Below are 20,179 nucleotides of genomic sequence, written 5' to 3'. Positions count from 1 at the left end.
AAGTATTCGAACAGTGCGTGTTGCCAGTGATGACATATTATGGGTCCGAGACATGCTCGCTAACTATGGGCCTCATAAGAAAGCTCAGAACCACTCAGCGGGCGATGGAGATTGCTATGCTTGGAGTTTCTCTACGTGATCAAATCAGAAATGAGGAGATCCGTAGGAGAACTAGAGTAACCGACATAGCTCAACGGGTTGCGAAGCTGAAGTGGCAACGGGCAGGGAACATATATCGAAAAACCGATAGACGTTGGGGTCCCCAGGTGCTAGAATGGCGACCCCGCACCGGAAGGCGCAGCGTTGAAGGACCCCCCACTAAGTCGACGTACGACATCAAACGAGTCGCAGGGGCCCGCAGGATTCATGCGGCGCAAGACTGTGGCGTGTGTAGGCCCCTTTAAGAAACCTATGTCCAGCGGTGGACTCTATCAGTTGATGAGGACGACATTACTGCTGAAGTAACATCTCTGACAGGCGAACGGTCAGATAGACAGCGCAGCGGAGGCTTAGTAACAGGGTTCTGTTGGACATCCTACGGAACCCTAAAAAGTATCTCTCTATTCAACGTAAATGGCGATGACAACGCCAAGTGAAATCATGCTAATCTAAATTGAAAATAAACAACGGATAAGACTTACGGGAGTTCTTTATTTATGGCATCCATTTTGAAATACACGTTTTATTTAGTGGAAATGATGGTGGGAATAGACTCAGAGCTTGTGTATGAATTTTGAATTGCCATACGCTTTCTAGAGCGGTTGATATTAAAAGAAAAATCTTTTAATGTTGATAATAAATCAGTACCCTTATTATAAATGCGAAAGTGTGCTTGTTTGTTGGTTTATTGGTTTGTTGGTTTGTCCTTCAATCACGTCGCAACGGTGCAACGGACTTGATTTTTTGCATGGGTAGGTATAGTCAGAGACTAGGAAAAAGCCATAGACTATTATAAATACTATCTGTCCCGGCTTACTCACGTGTGTAGTCGACGTTAGCCCGACTAGTTTCGAACCCATCCGGGGTCCTTTTTCAAGGGAGTCCGTCACTCACGGTAGTTTAAACGCTAAAAAAGCCATAGACTACTTTTTATCCCGGAAAATTAAAGATTTCCCACGGTATTTTCCAACCTAAATCCACGCGGACGAAGTCGCGGGCATCAGCTAGTAATTTATACAAATTTCGATCGTGTTACGACATCCGCTTCCTATTCGGAAAGTTGAGGGTTCGATTCCGGGCACGCACCTCTAACTTTTCGCAGCTATGTGCGTTTTAAGTAATTAAATATTTAACGGTGAAGGAGGAAATTCATAAGGAAACCTGCATGCCTTAGAGTTCTCCATAATGTTCTCAAAGGTGTGTGAAGTCTGAAAATCTGAACTTGGCCAGCGTGGTAGCTATACAATAATTTCAACTGATATCTGGGCCAATAAGGTCACACGTTGAGAATTGAAGGATTTAATATTAAAGCGTCGGAGAATATTGTTTGTCAATTTGCAATAGATGTCTATTTACCGCCAATCGGAAACAATTAAATATCCAGAACCACTCACACAAGCCCTGTCTATCCATGCAATTTCATTACAACACCTCTATTAGCTCGTAGCATTAGTATGAGATTTACATCTCGACGAACGTTGATAGATTTCGAGCGGCGAATCACTTTAACATCGAAGCGATATGGAGCTAAAGGTTGCCTGGTAGAGATCGCTAATTAGCGATAATGCCGCCTTTTGTATCTTCCTTCTGTCTGTGTTTTTTATTCTTTAATGTAATCCTTCTTGTGGTTGTGCAAATAAAGTGTATTTATTATTATTATTATTGCCTTAATTACCTTGTTGTAGAGCTCATGTTAGTCCATAGACTGTTAAGGGAAGGGAATCAAAATCTATAGAGTACTTCACGTTGGTCAAGAATCATGAAAGATAGCATAAGTAAAAGAAAAGATCGAAAAATGTGAATTTGTGCTTACATCACAAAAAAATTATTATTAATTCATTATTTAATATTGGGAGGCTTCGGCCGTGGCTAGTTACCACCCTACCGGCAAAGCCGTGCCGCCAAGCGATTTAGCGTTCCGGTACTACGCCGTGTAGAAACCAAAGGGGTATGGGTTTAATAAAAACTGCCATACCCCTTCCCGGTTAGCCCGCTATCATCTTAGACTGCATCATCACTTACCACCAGGTGTGATTGCAGTCAAGGGCTAACTTGTATCTGAATTAAAAAAATTAAAATTATTTAAAAAAGTGTCAATTCCTATACGATGGTACGGCGCGTTTCCTGAGCGAGTCCAACTCGCGCTTGATCATTTTTTTACATGTTACACTGACGTAAAGTATTATCATTGGGAGTGCCATTTTGACATCGAATGTTTCGACATTCGACACTAGAATTCTATCAACGTTGGCGAGATGTAGAGTCACGCTAAGCACACAGGGCTCTGAACATTTTGGCCTCCAGTCGTACTTCCGTCGATCTAATAATACCATCTCCCTCCGGATGTGACGCTTCCCTCGCCTTGAAAATATTAATCGGGCGAACCAATTACCGCTGTTCGGGTAATTAAATGAAATTACGTTTTTGACTGTACTACGAGTTACGAGTGGTTAGTTATCTTTGACAGTAGTAAAAGTAAAAGTTAATCAATGACTAAAATATTATTAAAATATTTTTTTTGGGTTCCGTACCTCAAAAGGAAAAACGGAACCCTTATAGGATCACTTTGTTATCTGTCTCTCTGTCGGTCTGTCAAGAAACCTACAGGGTACTTCCCGTTGAACTAGAATCATGAAATTTGTTTTTTTTATAGCATACCTTCGGGGAAAAATCTGAAAACCGTAAATTTGTGGTTACATCCCACAAAAAAAATGTAATTGTGGTCATGAATTAATAATTAGTATTTTCAATTATCAAAGTAAGATAACTATATCAAGTGGGGTATCATATGAAAGGGCTTTACCTGAAGAGTCTAAAAGTGGTTTTTATTTATTTTTATGAATCATAGTTTTTGATTTATCGAGCAAAATCTCGAAATAATACGACTGTACTACGGAACCCTCGGTGCGCGAGCCTGACTCGCACTTGGCCGTTTTTTTTTTAATTTTCTATCTGATGCCCGCTACTTCATATGCGTGGATTTGTAAAACGAGTTTATAACAATCACGAAATAAAAATCGCGTTAATCCTTTGCTCCGTTGCGACGTGATTGAAGGACAAACCAATAGAATTCTATTAGAACGAGAAGGGTTTGTAGTCCACCACACTGGCCAAATGCGGAAAGGTAGACTTAACACAGCTTTGAGAACATTACGGAGAACTCTCAGGCATCCAGGTTTCCTCACCTTTAAAACAAGTGATATATTTTAATAACTTGAAATGCACATCACTCCGAAAAGTTAAAAGTGCGCGCCCGGGCTCGAACCCGTGACCCCCGAATAGAAGGTTTAAGCTGTCACCGCTCTATGGTACTCAATAACGCTACATAATTAACCACCACCATAAAAAAGAACTCATAATTCTACATTGTAGCCCATTTCAATCATTTGTCACTTACCCTATCAGTGAAGAGAATCTCTGATAACAATCATAGGGGTTCCTTATTTACCCAAAAATTATATTATCTGAAATTATGTTATGTCAGGAAGTGCTTATCCCATTTTACTTAACTACCTAGTTGTAGTGTGATTAACTAGTTAAAATGTGTTTAATTAACCGATATTAAATTAACAAGATGATGCCCGCGACTTCGTACGCGTGGATTTACGCGTGGATTTAAAATCCCGTGGGAACTCTTTGGTTTAAAAGTCGGGGAAAAAAGGGTAGCCTATGTCCTTCCCCGGTATGTAAGCTATCTATGTACCAAATGTCGTCAAAATCGGTTGAACGGATGGGCCGTGAAAGATAATTCAAAAACTATGATACATAAAAATTAAAAAAAAAACTGTTTATGAATGCACAGGTAAAATCCCTTTCATATGAAACCCCACTTGATATAGTTATCTTACTTCGAAAATTGAATATACTAATTATTAGTTCATGACCACAATTAAATTTTTTTTTGTGATGTAACCCTAAATTCACGGTTTTCAGATTTTTCCTCTTATGTCTGCTATAAGACCTACCTACCTGCCATATTTCATAATTCTATGTCAACGGGAAGTACCCTGTAGGTTTCTTGACAGACCGATAGACAGACAGACAACAAAATGATCTTATGCGGGTTTCATTTTTCCTTTTGAGGTACGGTACCCTAAAAAAGGATTTTATAGGTACCTAAACCGATAGTTCAAAAATGTTCTATAAATGTATCCCCACAATTAGAACCAGAGCATGAGTTTATTATATCAACAGAACCAAAACAAAACGGCACGTTTAAGAAATTAACGTCAACGTCTAAACATTCCTCGTATCATTAAAAAGGGGGCTTCGAAAACGTATCCAAGTTTGTCATCAAGTTAAAAAAAGGTAACATAAATCTGAACGACGCGTATCCTGACAAAGATAGTGATGCTGGTGGTGAAATCGAAAAAGTATTGGTAACTAAAGAAATTGTGGTTGATGCAAATGAAGATATAACTTTGCACTTCATTACCAGTAGCTTTTGATGTGTACCCTTTGATCTGAGTGACATTTTGTAAACTGAAAAATGATTTGCCTCGCCTGGTTGCGTGGTCTAAGGTTCCAGTGCCGCCAGACGTTCCTTATTTTCTGAGAAACAAAATGTGTGTGAAGACAAGTGTTGGTGTGTATCTTTAAGTTGCCAAAGGTTGTACGTACAAACATTATTTACTTTTCTTAAAGTCTGGGAGCTGATTTTTATGTATATTTCCTGAGTAGTTATCATAGTACAAAAATAACGAATCAGACCTGTAAGATTAATTAAAAAGTTACTAAGAAAGTGAAAAACGTTTTACGTAGGTACATTTAGCAGCTGATAAATGACCTATAAAATGACTGTTGGCACAAGCTAGCGACTATGCATAAGTATGTTAAAGTACACACTAACACTAACCTCAAGGACCTCCCTGGCGCAGTGGTAAGCACTGTGATCTTATCAGTGGGAGGTCGGGAAAAATCGGGAATTTTTATTATTTCTAAATTTCCTCTGGCCTGGTCTGGTGGGAGGCTTCGGCCGTGGCTAGTTACCACCCTACCGACAATATCGTGCTGCCAAGCGATTTAGCGTTCCAGTACTATGCCGTGTAGAAACCAAAGGGGTATGGGTATAATAAAAACTACTATACCTACACCTTCAAAATTAGCCCGATCCCATCTTAGACTGCATCTTCACTCATACCACCAGGTGAGAATGCAGTCAAGTTGCTAACTTGTATCAAAATGAAATAAAACCTAATTCCACACATTTTATTTCTCAGAAAATAAGTAATGTCTGGCGGCACAGGGATCTTGGACCACTGGCACTGGTAGCACTTGTGGTGGCTGAGAATGAAGTGTGGCATACTGTGAGAGTTATTGTTATACTAATTATAGATATCTCTGACAAAGCTAATGATCTGTAAAGTGAAGAGAGTATATTTTAGAGTGGAATGTATTAGAAAAAATGTGACATGATAGATCGATGAACTTGAAAGTAATACTAGTATAATGAAGATTAATATTTTTAGAGTGCTTTTTGCAGTTTTGGGATCAATATTTAGAAATCCTTTGTAGTTCAGCAGTCGGGAAGTGAACTGAAATCCAAAAGGATGAAATCCCACCCGTTGCATCCAGGTACCTGTTGTTGAACCCACCTGTACGGTTTGATGAAGAGCAAATGGCAATATTCGAATTGAATAGAATAGATTTTTATTCAAATAAGCTTTTACAATTATTAGTGCTCTTGACCCGTCAACTAGTTTAAATTACCACTGGTTCGGAATGCCGTTCCTACCGAGAAAAACCAGCAAGAAACTCGGCGGTTGCTCTTTATATTATTATAATACATAATATATAATATTATATTATTCCCGCGACTTCGTCCGCGTAGACTACACACATTTCAAACTCCTATTTTACCCCCTAAGGTTGTATTTTCAAAAATCCTTTATATAATAGCTATCTGCATGCCAATAGCCCGATCCTTCCGTCAAAAGCTAGCAGACAGACACACTTTCGCATTTTTAATATTAGTTTACTGTATAGATATAATCTATATTCTATCATTTTAGATTAGGTATAATCTATAAGTAATACAAAGATGAAGATATAGGTATAGGCTTGCCTAAAAATATTTATTTTTAAGCAAGCCTAAAAAAAAAAAAAAAAAAATCATTTATTTTACCAGATACAAAATCATATTTTTGTTAGTATTGACACGTAGGTACCTTAAAACTAATTATTATAAAATTCTTACTAAAACAATACTGTGCACCTGTTTTCCGAACTAGTAGAAACTGTGTCTCGGAAAACAGGGCCTCCAGCTCGGTGAGTACAAAGCTAACTACATACTAACTAACATACTAACTAAACTAAAGAGCTAAAGAAAATATTATGTGCGTGGAAGTCCATGTTATCTGTGTGTGTGTGTGTGTTTGTGTGTGCGTGAGTGCGTGTGTGTGGGGGCGTAAGTGAATGAGCACGTATAAGTGTGCATATGTGAGTGTCTTTGTATATGTTTGTGTACAATTGGGGTTACACTAGAATAAAATAAAAGGTAGGTGCTTAAGTCTTCATCAACCTTAAAGTATTTTTTACATCACAAAACTTTATTTTTTTAATTATGGAAGGAAAACAAGCCATACAGAGTATTCATTGGATAGGTACTCATTACATTACATACTCATTGGAGGGGAAGTATATTTACAGAATTAATAAACACAGTTTATCTTTTTTCCTCGATCTATTAATTAGATTCTTGGAACCAACGTGTGGGCTGTTTTAAATATACACGAGATCTTTGGATAGTCGGCGCCATCGCAATTAGGCCAGGATCAGAGGGATGAGTCAAGCGGCATGTCCGTCGATGTCACAACACGGGATGGATGTGGAATTAGCCTTATAATTGACATAAACTATTATTATGGATCTGCGGAAGTTAGAAATGACATTGAAAATTAGGTGAACATGGATATAGAAAGTAATAATTCTTATTACATCAAGAATTAGTACTTAAAATTTCTTTGGTTGTCAACTTTGACCAGCTACTTGATTGCGGGAGAATGACAGCTAATAATGTCACGATCGCAATTACGTCTGACTGGTTGACGCTCGCTCACTATTGGCTACAATGCATTGTTGCAACAAGAATCGCACAAATTCAGCCAATCAGAACAATTGAGATTGTAATAATGATTGATGCGGGTTTTACAAAATCGACCTACAGGAAGTCGATTGCAGTAAAATGACAGATGATCTGACAGATGAATCTAAATATATACCTAAAAGGAAAAGGTGACTACTGACTGATAATTCAACGCACAGCTCAAACTACTGGACGGATCGGGGTGAAATTTGGCCTGCAGATAGCTATTATGACATAGGCATCCGTCAAGATAGGATTTTTGAAAAATAAACCCCTAAGGGGGTAAAACAGGGGTTTGGAATTTTTGTAGTCTACACAGCCGAAGTCGCGAACATAAGCAAGTTTCTATAATAAAATGATTTCCGTGTGTTTTAGGCCGTTCTTTCCGATTATCAAGACTCTACCACCGGTTTGGAAAATAGATTCTATTGAGAAGAGCCGGTAAGCGGTTACTTTTTAAAAAGCAAATAAATAAAGCCAAGCACACCGAGATGTGAATAGAATAATAGACAGTCGGGATACACCCCCGGACCTAACGTGGCACTCCGCCGATGACGTGCGCCTATCCATCACAATTGATGCACCGCGCGAGGTCACCCTGATAAACAGCACTAGTCTAAGAGACCACCGTAAGCTTGTCGAAAAATATCCATACATGATATATCGATATTATTTGTTCGATATATCGATATTTAATTTTTAGATATACCGATGTATCGATATTAAATTACATACAACTATCGAAAAGGTATAAAATCGATATTTTTACCGGACGGACAGTCAAAATATGGTTAGATAGCTTAGGTTTTTTTTTTAATTCAAAATATCGATGCTCCATCAGATTACGCTCAAAAAGGCAAGAACCCGTAGTTGTAAAAAAATCTATCGGACTGGTCCCTAAAATTATTATGGCCTAAGACTTATCACTTAAACATTAAAAATTGTATTTTTTTTTGTGAAAATTTAAATATCAATATCCATATTTTATATATACCGATATCCATATATCGATATATATATCAGTATTTTTTGACACTTCCGACATCACTATACCTACCACCGCACTATTTACTAAACGAGCCATCATTTGTCTGGTGGGAGGCTTCGGCCGTGGCTGGTTACCACCCTACCGGCAAAGCCGTGCCGCCAAGCGATTTAGCGTTCCGGTACGATGCCGTGAAACCAAAGGGGTATGGGTTCAATAAAAACTGCCATACCCCTTCCAGGTTAGCCCGCTATCATCTTAGACTGCATCATCACTTACCACCAGGTGAGATTGCAGTCAAGGGCTAACTTGTATCTGAATTAAAAAAAAAAAAACAAGTAACAAATCATCATCATTTCTGATTTGATCATGTAAAGAAAAGTCTATCTACAGTACGCTGCATAAAATAATGTACATATCCACCTTTGAAAAGAGGTTTTTTAGAGCATTGTCTCTGTCGTAGAGACCGACAAAATGTCACATTGGTATGGGTGACAGAGACAACGCTCTACAAAGCCGAAATCTCATTCTAAAGGTCGATGTACATTATTTTCTGCCGCGAAAAGAATTCAACATCATCACCATAGAAGTACAGTACTACTATGGGGTTAATGATGTTGAATTCTTTTCTGGGAAAATCTGGAAGCTAGCTCTCTGACTATAGTTGATATATGTATAAACAATTAGGTATTTGTGTAGGAACAATTCCTTGAGACCATGCTAGATGTAGTACGAGTGTTAGTACATTAATACCAAAGTTTTACGATGAAACCTAATACCTACGAGCTACATTCGCAGATAAAGTTTAATTTGTTACATCGCAGTAACATCGTATAAACCTACCGTGGAATGTATACCTAAAAGTATTATAGTTTAGTAATATATACTACAAGCTGTGATAGCCTAGTGGTTAGGACGTCCGCCTTCTAATCGGAGATCGGGGGTTCGATCCCGGGCACGCACCTCTAACTTTTCGGAGTTATGTGCGTTTTAATTAATTAAATATCACTTGCTTTACCGGTGAAGGAAAACATCGTGAGGAAACCTGCATACCTGAGAGTTCTCCATAATGTTCTCAAAAGTGTATGAAGTCTACCAATCCGCACATAGCCAGCGTGGTAGACCCTTCTCACTCTGAGAGGAGACCCGTGCTCTGTAGTGAGCCGGCGATGGGTTGAACATGATGATGATGATGAATATATTATACTACAGTGCGTGTTGCCAGTGATGACATATGGATCCGAGACATGGTCGCTAACTATGGGCCTCATAAGAGAGTTCAGAGTCACTCAGCGGGCGATGGAGAGAGCTATGTGCGGAGTTTCTCTACGTGATCAAATCAGAAATGAGGAGATCCGTAGGAGAACTAGAGTAACCGACTTGCTGAAGTGGCAATGGGCAGGGCACATAGACGTTGGGGTCCCAAGGTGCTGGAATAGCGACCTGGCACCGGAAGACGCAGCGTTGGAAGACCCCCCTTACTAGGTGGACGGACGACATCAGACGAGTCGCATAGAGCCGCTGGATTCAGGCGGTGCAAGACCGTGGCGTATGGAAGTCCCTACAAGAGACGTATGTCCAGCAGTGGACGTCTATCGGTTTATGATGATGATGATGATGATGATGATGATGATGATGATGATGATGAATATACTTACCTAATGTCGTAACACAAAGATTAGCCATCTACTCCACAATTGCGTACGCACTTACGACTGAGCTCGACCGATTTAGAACGACAATAACTATGTAACTATTAGCATTATAAAAGAATTGTTTACTGCAACGAAGGTTCCGGCAAGGATGCGAGCAGAAAATATAACTACTCATTCAATATCTTTTACAGACTGATGATTTTATACTTATTTCGAGGTATACCTACATCTTCTTCCTGCGTCGCTCCCTCATTTTTGAGGATCGTGGCTCCCTTTTGATATAATCTTTGCTACGATGTTTTTTTTATTTTCCTCTGTTTCGATCCGCATGGATTGCATTGCAGTTAGGTGTGTCGTCCGCCTCTTTTATTTGGTCTACCCAACATCTCGGGCTACGTCCGCGGGGTCTCTTTCCTTCGATCTTCCCAGTGACCATGATTTTTTCAATATTGCTGGCGTCCTTTCTTGCGATGTGACCGAAGTACTCGAGGGTCCTCCGCAGAGAGATGTTAGATAGCCTCATTTTTATTTTTAGCTTGTTGAGTATTGAGACGTTGGTTCTATGTTCAGTCCACGATATGTTGAGCATGCGTCGCCAACACCACCTCTCGAAAGCATCAATTCTTTTCCTATCAGCGGCTTTAAGAGTCCACGTTTCAGCTCCGTAAAGAAAAATTGAAAACACGAGAGTTCTTACTAAGCGCATTTTTGTCCATTGTGATATGTTCTTGTCCGTCCATATTCTAGAGAGCTGAGCCATAGCGCTCTTTGCCATGCCGATGCGACGGCGGACTTCCTGTTCACAGCCACCCTTATTGCTGATATTGGAGCCTAGGTAAACAAAATCCTCAACCATTTCCAGACCTGTAGCGCCTCTGAGATCCAGTTTGCCTGTCCTATCCACAACCATGACTTTGGTCTTGGACCTATTGATAGAGAGCCCCAGAGCGTTGCTAACCTTCTCCAGTCTCTTCATACGTGGTGGTATTTTAACGACATATTTTAAGGCAGATAACGGGTACATACCACGATTAATTTGGCGTTTTTATTTTTCGATATTTCAACCCAATTGCACGGGTCGTGGTCACGATGGGACTGCGGTGCTGCGAGAGATGAAGTTTAAGCTGTCAAGGGTAGGGAAGTCCCAGCGAAGAGAACAAGAAAGAGGGTAGTTCGCTATTGCCCTACCCCCTAGTGACATAGGTGTGACTTTTTATCCCGGAAAATCAAAGAGTTCCCACGGGATTTTTAAAAACCTAATTCCACGCGGACGAAGTCGCGGGCATCAGCTATTTAAGTTGTAATTTTACAATTATATCCTCTTCGGCAAATGATAGATTGCATTACGGTAGGCATAAACTATGAGTAACCAGAACGCTATTTCACGTTGCGAATCATAGTTTATAATCCGTCCAAATAGGCTATCAAAGTTACAGTGTTGCGAACCGCTAGGCAGAGGATGTTTCGAGTTTAGCAGGTAGGTGCATGCGTGAGAGAGGGGGCAGCCAGCGTCTAGCTTACACTATGTCACAGCCTAAATATAATACAGTGAGATAACCTTTAAGTATGGTTTATACGAAGCTATAAACTATAGTTATTTTTATGCTGGCGCCAGTCCTACTAGCTTGAAAAATAGACAGGTGTTCTATTCTCGCCAGCGTTGTCTTGACTTGAAAAACTGTTTCTACAAGGCCAATTATACCAAGCCAGTGCTGACTGGCAGCCAGCGATGGCATCGTATAAACAATGCTTTAAGGCTATAGAGCCAGCCCCCCAATTGTGTAAGAATAACCATTTCATCGTTATCGTAATCGTCAAGAAATTCTGCCCTTTGATTGGCTGTGAAAAAATGTAAACAGCGAATCAACCAATCAAAGGGCAGAATTTGTTGACGATTACGATAGCGATGAAAGGGTTAGTCTGTTAGGATCTTAATTTAATTAGCTTCAAAATTGCATTATATTTTTATTTTTACATTTTTTAAATAGACTATCAGTTGTCATTCTGGAGTTTTTGACGTTGGTTGGCGCAGAGCGGTGGGACCAATGAGGTTGGGTTTCTCCCACACTGACGGTTGGAAGCTTGACCAGAGGGTTCGTTGGTTTTTGCGGACTCTCGAGAGAGATTTAACGTGCTAATTCTATATTACATTTTGCTTTACTTTACTGCCTTTTAAAGTCATTACATCATTGTACCTAAATCTTTTGTACTAGCCAGTTGTTAACGTTTATGCTATGTGTCCTTTAGTTATAAATCCTTTTGTATGTAAATACTTGTGTATGTGTAAATGTTGTTGGTTAGTCAAATAAAAAAAAAAAAAAAGATCCTGTGTTGTTTAGAATAGTGTTGTTAGCAGTTAGGAAACCTGCCTGCCTGAGAGTTCTCCAAAATGTTCTCAGAGGTGTGTGAAGTCTAACAATCCGCACTCTGAGAGGAAACCCGTACGCCTGGTCCCTCTCTCTTTGCATTATTTTCCTCACTGCTGCAAGTCGTGACCGTTTTAAATTAGTAACAATATAATAGCAAGAGTTCTCTAGTTTAGAAGTCTCCTTCGACCGACTGTATGATGTATTTCTGCAAGCTGTGGACTAGGTATATCATGAGCAGGTTGGTTATAAATTATGGCAGAGTACGTGCTCTATTGGAATGCAAATCGCGTTTGGACTGAACTTTATCCCGTGGATGTATGGATGGCAAATAGGTACGAGTGTATTAAATAAATCCATCGAAGGTATTATCGCCATCATGATCAACCTATCGCCGGCTCACTACAGAGCAGGGGTCTCCTCTCACAGTGAGAAGGGCTTTGGCCATAGTCTACCTACGCTGGTGCGGTTTGGTAGACTTCACACGCTTTTGAGGACATTATGGAGAACTCTCAGGCATGCAGGTTTTCTCACGATGTTTTCCTTCACCGTTAAAGCAAGTGATATATTAAGTAAGTTAAATAGAGTAGATGGAACCACCGACCTCCGATTGGCGTGGCAGACTATATGGCCTAACTAAACCATTCTCATTGTGAGAGATGACCCGTGCTCAGTAGTGGGCAGGTTTTGGGTTGATCGTGATGATGATAATGAACCATCTATTGCAAGAACCTTGAAAAGGTTTTTGTAACGTAATTTTTCTCATCATAGTTGGCTGCAAAAATAACCATTCGGAAAAGAGTCATTAAAATGATAGTGTTTACTTTTAAAAAATCTTGTTTCATCTCGCTATTTTATGATCCGCCCACGATGTTACGTGGTCAAGTAAAAAAAAGCTAGTCAAGTGCGAGTCAGACTCGCGCACCGAGGGTTCCGTACTACAGTCGCATTTTTTCGATATTTCGCACGATATTTAAAAAAACTATGATGCATAAAAATAAATAAAAATCTGTTTTAGAATACACAGGTAAAGCCACAGGCATAATAATATGATACCCCACTTGATATCTTATTTGTAGTAATCTTACTTCGGAAATTGAAAATACTAATTATTATTAGTTCATGACCACAATTAAATTTTTTTTTGTGTGATGTAATGTAACACAAAAAAAATATATTTTTATTAAATTTTAATTTAATTTTTTTTTTTTTTTTAATTTTTTTTTTTCTGTTTAAGTAATCTGTAAAAAAATTGTAATCCTATTTGGCCTTATTTTCAGTCTGTTATTATGTAAAATTATATTGTATGTATCGCTGTTGATTGCAAATAAACGAATAAAATAAAATAAAGTAACCACAAATTCACGTTTTTCAGATTTTTCTCTCCCTTATATCTGCTGTAAGACCTACCTACCTGCCAAATTTCATGATTCTAAGTCAACGGAAAGTACCCTGTAGGTTTGTCGGACCGCGCGACAGACAGACAACAAAGTGATCCTATAAGGGTTCCGTTTTCCCTTTTGAGGTACGGAACCCTAAAAATACTAGCTGTAATATTGTACTAAAATAAATTAGTGAAAATTTGTTTTATTTTAAACCGCTGCATGTATAATTTTATTATGTCGTATTTTTTTAGATTGCCTACCACAATTTTCTGTTTTTGATTGCTAGGTAGGTGTTTGTTAAATTGGCAATCACGCATTTATAGTCCGTACAAAATAACTTCGCACGCGCCTGCACGTTGGACTACACAAATTAAACCCCTATTTCACCCCCTTAGGGGCTGAATTTTCAAAAATCCTTTCTTAGCGGATGCCTACATCATAAAAACTATGTGTAGGTATACCTAATTTCAGCCCGATCCGTCAGTGGTTTGAGCTGTGCGTTGATAGATCAGTCAGTCTTCTATATATTTTCTTTTCTCTATCTTCTCTATAATATATAAATGAATCACTAAATGCGTTGGTCGTCGCAAATCTCGAGAACAGCTGAACCGATTTCGCTAATTCTTTTTTATAATATTCCTTGAAGTACGGGGATGGTTCTTACGGAGAGATTTAAAAATTTCTAAAAAATAATCGACTGTTAGGCGGTGCGAAGTTCGCCGGGGCAGCTAGTATATTATAGATTATGTGAATATGATAGATGGTATGAAGGATTATCCATGGGAAACGAAAATATTTCGACAAACGAAGCCCAAGGGAAACGGGGAGCAATGAGGATTTATGCCCCACACAATTAATATCAATAAAGTGCGTACGAAAGCGGAAACACGGCAGATAAGAGTATGATTAATGTAATGTCACGATGCACTGTGTCAATGTATCGATATGTTGACGCAGGGGTCACATTACGACTTCACTAGCAATTTGTATTGTGAGTACAAAACAGCTTAACAAAAAAGTTGTACAGAGTACTTAAGTGTACCTACTTAACTTCTTTTTAGGGACTCAGATAGCTAACTGCATACTACAATTGGGTATTTGCCTACTTTTGAATTTGATAAATATTATTAATTTATTATAAACTAGGATAAAAATAATGACGTACACTGAAAAAAATATTAAAATCCAACAAAGATTTACAAAGTTACAGGCATTTTAATTTTGGAGTGGGAGGGTCTTCTATCCCTTTCTCGCAAAACGAAAATTTGTATGAAACCGCACGAAGCTACTATGGCATTAGCAGGTGTGACGTCAAACTGCTGTATCGCTCCCTCTCTAATCAGAAATATTTAAATGTTTATAACTTTTTTGTTATTCGATCGATTTAATTAGTTTTTAGGGTTCCGTACCTCAAAAGGAAAACGGAACCCTTATAGGGTCACTTTGTTGTCTGTCTGTCTGTCTGTCAAGAAACCTATAGGGTACTTCCCGTTGACCTAGAATCATGAAATTTGGCAGGTAGGTGGGTCTTATAGCTGGCTTTAGGGGAAAAATCTGAAAACCGTGAATTTGCGGTCACATCACACAAAAAAAAATTAATTGTGGTCATAAACTAATAATTAGTATTTTCAATTTCCGAAGTAAGATAACTATATCAAGTGGGGTATCATAAATGAAAGGGCTTCACTTCTACATTCTAAAACAGCTTTTTGTTTATTTTTAAGTATAATAGTTTTTGATTTATCATGCAAAATGTCGATAAAATACGATTGTAATACGGAACCCTTAGTGCGCGAGTCTGACTCTCACTTGGCCGGTTTTTTTTTCATATAAAGTTTCGTTCCCTATGTAACCACCTTGGGTATAATTTCCCAAAAACTTTTCTTATTGAATGTCTACGTATTAAAAGGAACAAAATTTCAAGTTTCTAGCTGTTTGAGCTCTGCAGTGTGGGTTCATAAATCAATCAATTAGTCAGTCAGTCAATCAGTATATCAAGTATTTAATACGTATAGATTAACGCGCTAGAGACAGTTTTGAGTAATTTTTTACGTAAAAAGAGTCAGGACTTTATGTCAGTATTTAGCACAGCACAGCAATAGTAATGGTCAGTCTAGGCTCTGCTATGTACATATATCTCTCATACATCACATTATGGCATAGCTGTGACAGGCGACCTGTCTTGTTATCACATGATATATTGCCCTTTTATGATCGCTCATTGAATTGGTACTACAGTAGACTGGAATCTATTAGCTACTTTAGATTACACTATGGGGAATGCACCAGGGAGACCTAATCTCCCCGAAGCTTTTTATTTAGAGGCCGCATTTAAGCTTCAGGAACGGACTTGGAGTACCAATGCTGAATGACTTTAGCATAGTTTCTCAGCAGGTTGGCTTAGAAATGAACATGAGTAAGACGAAAATCATGTCGAATGGTCATGTCGAATATGTATATCTAGGACACACAATACAAGAAAACTAACTATGAGAAATATACTTAAAGTGGAGAAGATGCAAAATGTTGATAAATATGTTTTTTAAATGTATTCAAATTATTATTAAAAATGTCAATATTATGGTTAGCTGTGAAAAGATCATTGTACAGGCGACACATACGGACAACGGGATTGTAAAAGGAAGTATTGTTCTTATATACACTAAGGGCAAAAGGTCTAGGGTTTCTAAATCGGACATTATAATTAATATTAATCAACGACAGTAATACGGGAGAATCTATTTTGGAGTGAATAATCCTATGTAGAGATATTAAATTACTTCCGGCGAAATTCTAAAGTTTGTAACCCAAAGTGTTTCAGTCTGTCATGGTAAGGTCAATCTAGCTTGGTAGGTCCAATTTCGGGAAAGAAGTTCGAGAAAGAATCTCCCACTGGGTGGACAGTGGGCAGACGACATAAAACGAGTCGCTGGGAGCCGATGTATTCAGACCGCTGCTTGTCCAGAATATTTTGAAAAACCTAAATCTAGCCATCACGAAACAGAAAACTACTTAGTTTTTTTTGCGCAGAAAAGGGTTTTTTAAGTACATAATTATTATTATCATAGCAAATTAATTTACGCTGTTGTTCCCAGGGAAAGCTAGCAAGTATTATATATGTATTATTATGCTAAAATTCGATATATTAGTCTATTTTATTAGTATATTGGTATTATACATATTATTTAATACATGTATTAGTGGTCTATGTATTAGTATGTATCAGTTATTTGAATGTATGTTTATTAGTATATTACACACCACCTGCAGTCTAATTTTCCTTTTACTTTCCAATCTTTAAGGTTGCCTGGTAGAGATCGCTAATTAGCGATAAGGCCGCCTTTTGTATCTTCCTTCTGTCTGTGTTTTTTATTCTTTAATGTAATCCTTCTTGTGGTTGTGCAAATAAAGTGTATTTATTATTATTATTATTATTATGTAGTTCATTATACTCCTGAAGTGTAGTGTTCAAGCGGCGCTTATCGAAGCTTATATGTAGAGGTATTAATTTAGGTTTTGCGTTAAGCAGAGTTAAGTCTCGCCACGTCGCTAAGCCCTTGAGATACATCGATCATACAAAATCCAGGCTAACTTGTTGCTATAATCTAGATTAGCGGATTCCTAACTAAGGCCTGGAGCTGAAAATGTCTGATATCCGGTCTGTCATATTTATTACTAGCTGATAAGCAGCGTAGAATTAGGTTTTTAAAAATCCCGTGGGAACTCTTTGATTTTCCGGGATAAAATGTAGCCTATTTCCTTCCCCGGGATGTAAGCTAACTCTGTACCAAATTTCATCAAAATCAGTTTAGCTGCTGGGCCGTGAAAAGTTAGCAGACAGACAGACACACTTTCGCATTTATAATATTGGTATGGATGACGACACGCATACAGCTAATCCGCCCCGGCTTCACTCGAATTGAATTTTTGAAAATCACTCAGGGTTGGAATTCAAAAAAGTCGTGAAACAAGTAGGTTCATTGGCTTATTCAATAGTTCATGGTAGGTAAATACTTAGGCTTCATTTTTGCCCGATAGCCCAAATACCAATGTTCATAAAATATATAACTCCAAAAATGACGGACATTGAGCTATCTCCCTGGTGGATGAAATTTCTGAAAATCCTAAAAAAACAAACTTTTTCCGAACACTTCTCGTGATGAAACGCGTTCTGAGTAATGATCCGGCGATTGTAGTGATGATGATAATGATGAAGGAAAACTTTTTTTAATTTTGACGAAGTTTACGGAATTTCAGAAAAAAGAAACGTTTACTTACTTAGTTCTTTACCTTTAATTTTTTTTTTAATTTCCTGAATTTTTTGTTCATAATTTTCCATTTTTATATTTAAGGAATAATGAAAAAATGAGTGCTGTATTTCATAGATAAGGTTACTTTACAAAAGTGACCTTCGAACTATTTATCACTATTTTTCATCAACGTTCAAAAATATGCAAAATAATTAAATCACAGATTTAAAACAAGCTTGTTTATGAACGTAGCATGCAAAAAGTTAGCACAAAAAAATAGTTTAATGCTAATAACATTAAAAATAAACAATTACCTCGTAACTTCAATAAATTGGCAACATCCATTACGCATAAACAAATTACTTAGGCACACCAACACAAATCTGTCACATTTCAAATTTCGAACACCGCCATTTTGGATTTTCAACCGCACGAGCGCGCGCGCCGCGTCCGTAGCACAACTACTGGGTTTACGATTATTAGGAGCATTTCACTATAAATAAATTGCTTTAACACATTTTCTGCTGCTGTGTAGCAAGGGAAATCGTATTTCTTCAGTTCCCACACCTTTCCCACACATCACGGCCTAATCTATATGTAAAATTTATAAAAGGAAAAGGTGACTGACCGACTGACTGACTGCGACTGATCTATCAACGCACAGTTCAAACCACTGGACGAGTTCGACTGAAATTTTGCATACAGATAGCTATTATGACGTAGGCATCCGCTTATAAAGGATTTTGTTAATTCAACCCCAAGGGGAGTGAAATAGAGGTTTGAAATTTGTGTAGTCCACGCGGACGAAGTCACGAGCATGAGCTAGTAATATTATGGATTTTTCAGCCAATTTACGTATAAACAAGGATTATTTAAGGTTCCTTTTCGTATATGAAGTTTTCAATAAGTTTCAGTCTACGAGTGTGAGTGTTAAATTGTATTGCTGTATGTTATAGTGGCAACAAGATAAAGTTAAAAACTAATACCCGACTAAGATCGTCTAAATAAACGCTGAAACTTTATAGTAAAATTGTTTTTCTGTCGCTTGGCATATTTTGATATTGTAGTAGGTATATTTATATATATGAAGTAAAAAAATTCTATTTCATTTGACATCCCACTTGATACAATAGCAAAAAAAATATTTGGGACTCCATTTTTTTGGGTGCAACATCCGCCATATTGATTTTGTTCATTTAAAATGTAGCCTATGTCACCCGGATCATAACAACGAATCAATTGACAGCCCATTCATCAAAACCGGCCTAGTAGCTTAGCCGCTACTGTGGAACATACATATATACAAACATACATACCTAGACTGCCAAAAAAACGAAACGTTTTGCGTCATCATTCCTCATATGCATGGCTAAGGTTTTGAATACTCTTCCACGATATGTATTTCCTACCAATTACAACCCGGGTATCTTTAGAACAAGAGTGAATAGGCATCTTCTAGGTATTAAACGCGTCCCATATTAGGCCGCATCATCACTTTCCATCAGGTGTGATTGTAGTCAAGCGTTTAAGCGTCATAATGAATAAAAAAACCGGCCAAGTGCGAGTCAGGCTCGCGCAATGAGGGTTCCGTACTACAGTCGTATTTTTTCGATATTTTGCATGATAATTCAAAAACTATGATGCATAAAAATAAATAAAAATTTGTTTTAGAATGTACAGGTGAAGACCTTTCATATGATACCCCACTTGATATAGTCACTCACTTCGAAAGTTGAAAAGTATTAGTTCATGACCACAATTTAATTTTTTTTGTGTGTGATCTAACCCTAAATTCACGGTTTTCAGATTTTTCACCAAATAGCAGCTATAAGATCTACCTACCTGCCAAATTTCATGATTCTAGGTCAACGGGAAGTACCCTGTAGGTTTCTTGACAGACAGACGGACAGACAGACAGACAAAAGTGATCCTATAAGGGTTCCGTTTTTCCTTTTGAGGTACGGAACCCTAAAAATAAATAAATAAATCATATCTCTTTCTTTTAGCTTTGTCGTACTCGGGTAAAAATGCTGTCATTATATGAGAGTTACCTACATTTCCAGATATTGTTATTCGTAGGTTTTGGTCTAATTTCCGTTTACCGCAAGCATTGAGATGCTAATAGTGCTCTCAAATGTGTTTGTATACCTTGTCCGGCAGCTCGACAAGCAATTGTTAGCGTTTAGAGGATCGTCTGTTCAAATTTGAATAATTTTGGAAATTCTATGTGTAACTGTGATAGATGGAATGCGGTCCAATTTACATAGGTACTTACGAGATTGTGAAAAACTTAGT

General features: G+C 38.0%; 1 protein-coding gene across 2 annotated transcripts in view; it reads right to left on the bottom strand.

Annotated features, from left to right (window-relative positions):
* Positions 1–18,407, bottom strand: part of LOC117990433 (basal cell adhesion molecule-like) — a 146,092-nt gene extending 127,685 nt beyond the window's left edge. For both annotated transcript variants that reach the window (XM_034977872.2, XM_069504689.1), the window contains exon 1: positions 18,199–18,407. The gene's annotated coding sequence lies outside the window, so the exon portion shown is untranslated. The remainder of the gene's footprint in view (positions 1–18,198) is intronic.
* Between the last annotated feature and the right edge of the window lie 1,772 nt (positions 18,408–20,179).

The sequence above is a fragment of the Maniola hyperantus genome, chromosome 18, assembly GCF_902806685.2.
Source record: "Maniola hyperantus chromosome 18, iAphHyp1.2, whole genome shotgun sequence".
Lineage (NCBI taxonomy): Eukaryota > Metazoa > Arthropoda > Insecta > Lepidoptera > Nymphalidae > Maniola > Maniola hyperantus.
Note: the sequence above shows the minus strand (reverse complement) of the source record. Positions and strands in the feature narration are given on the sequence as shown.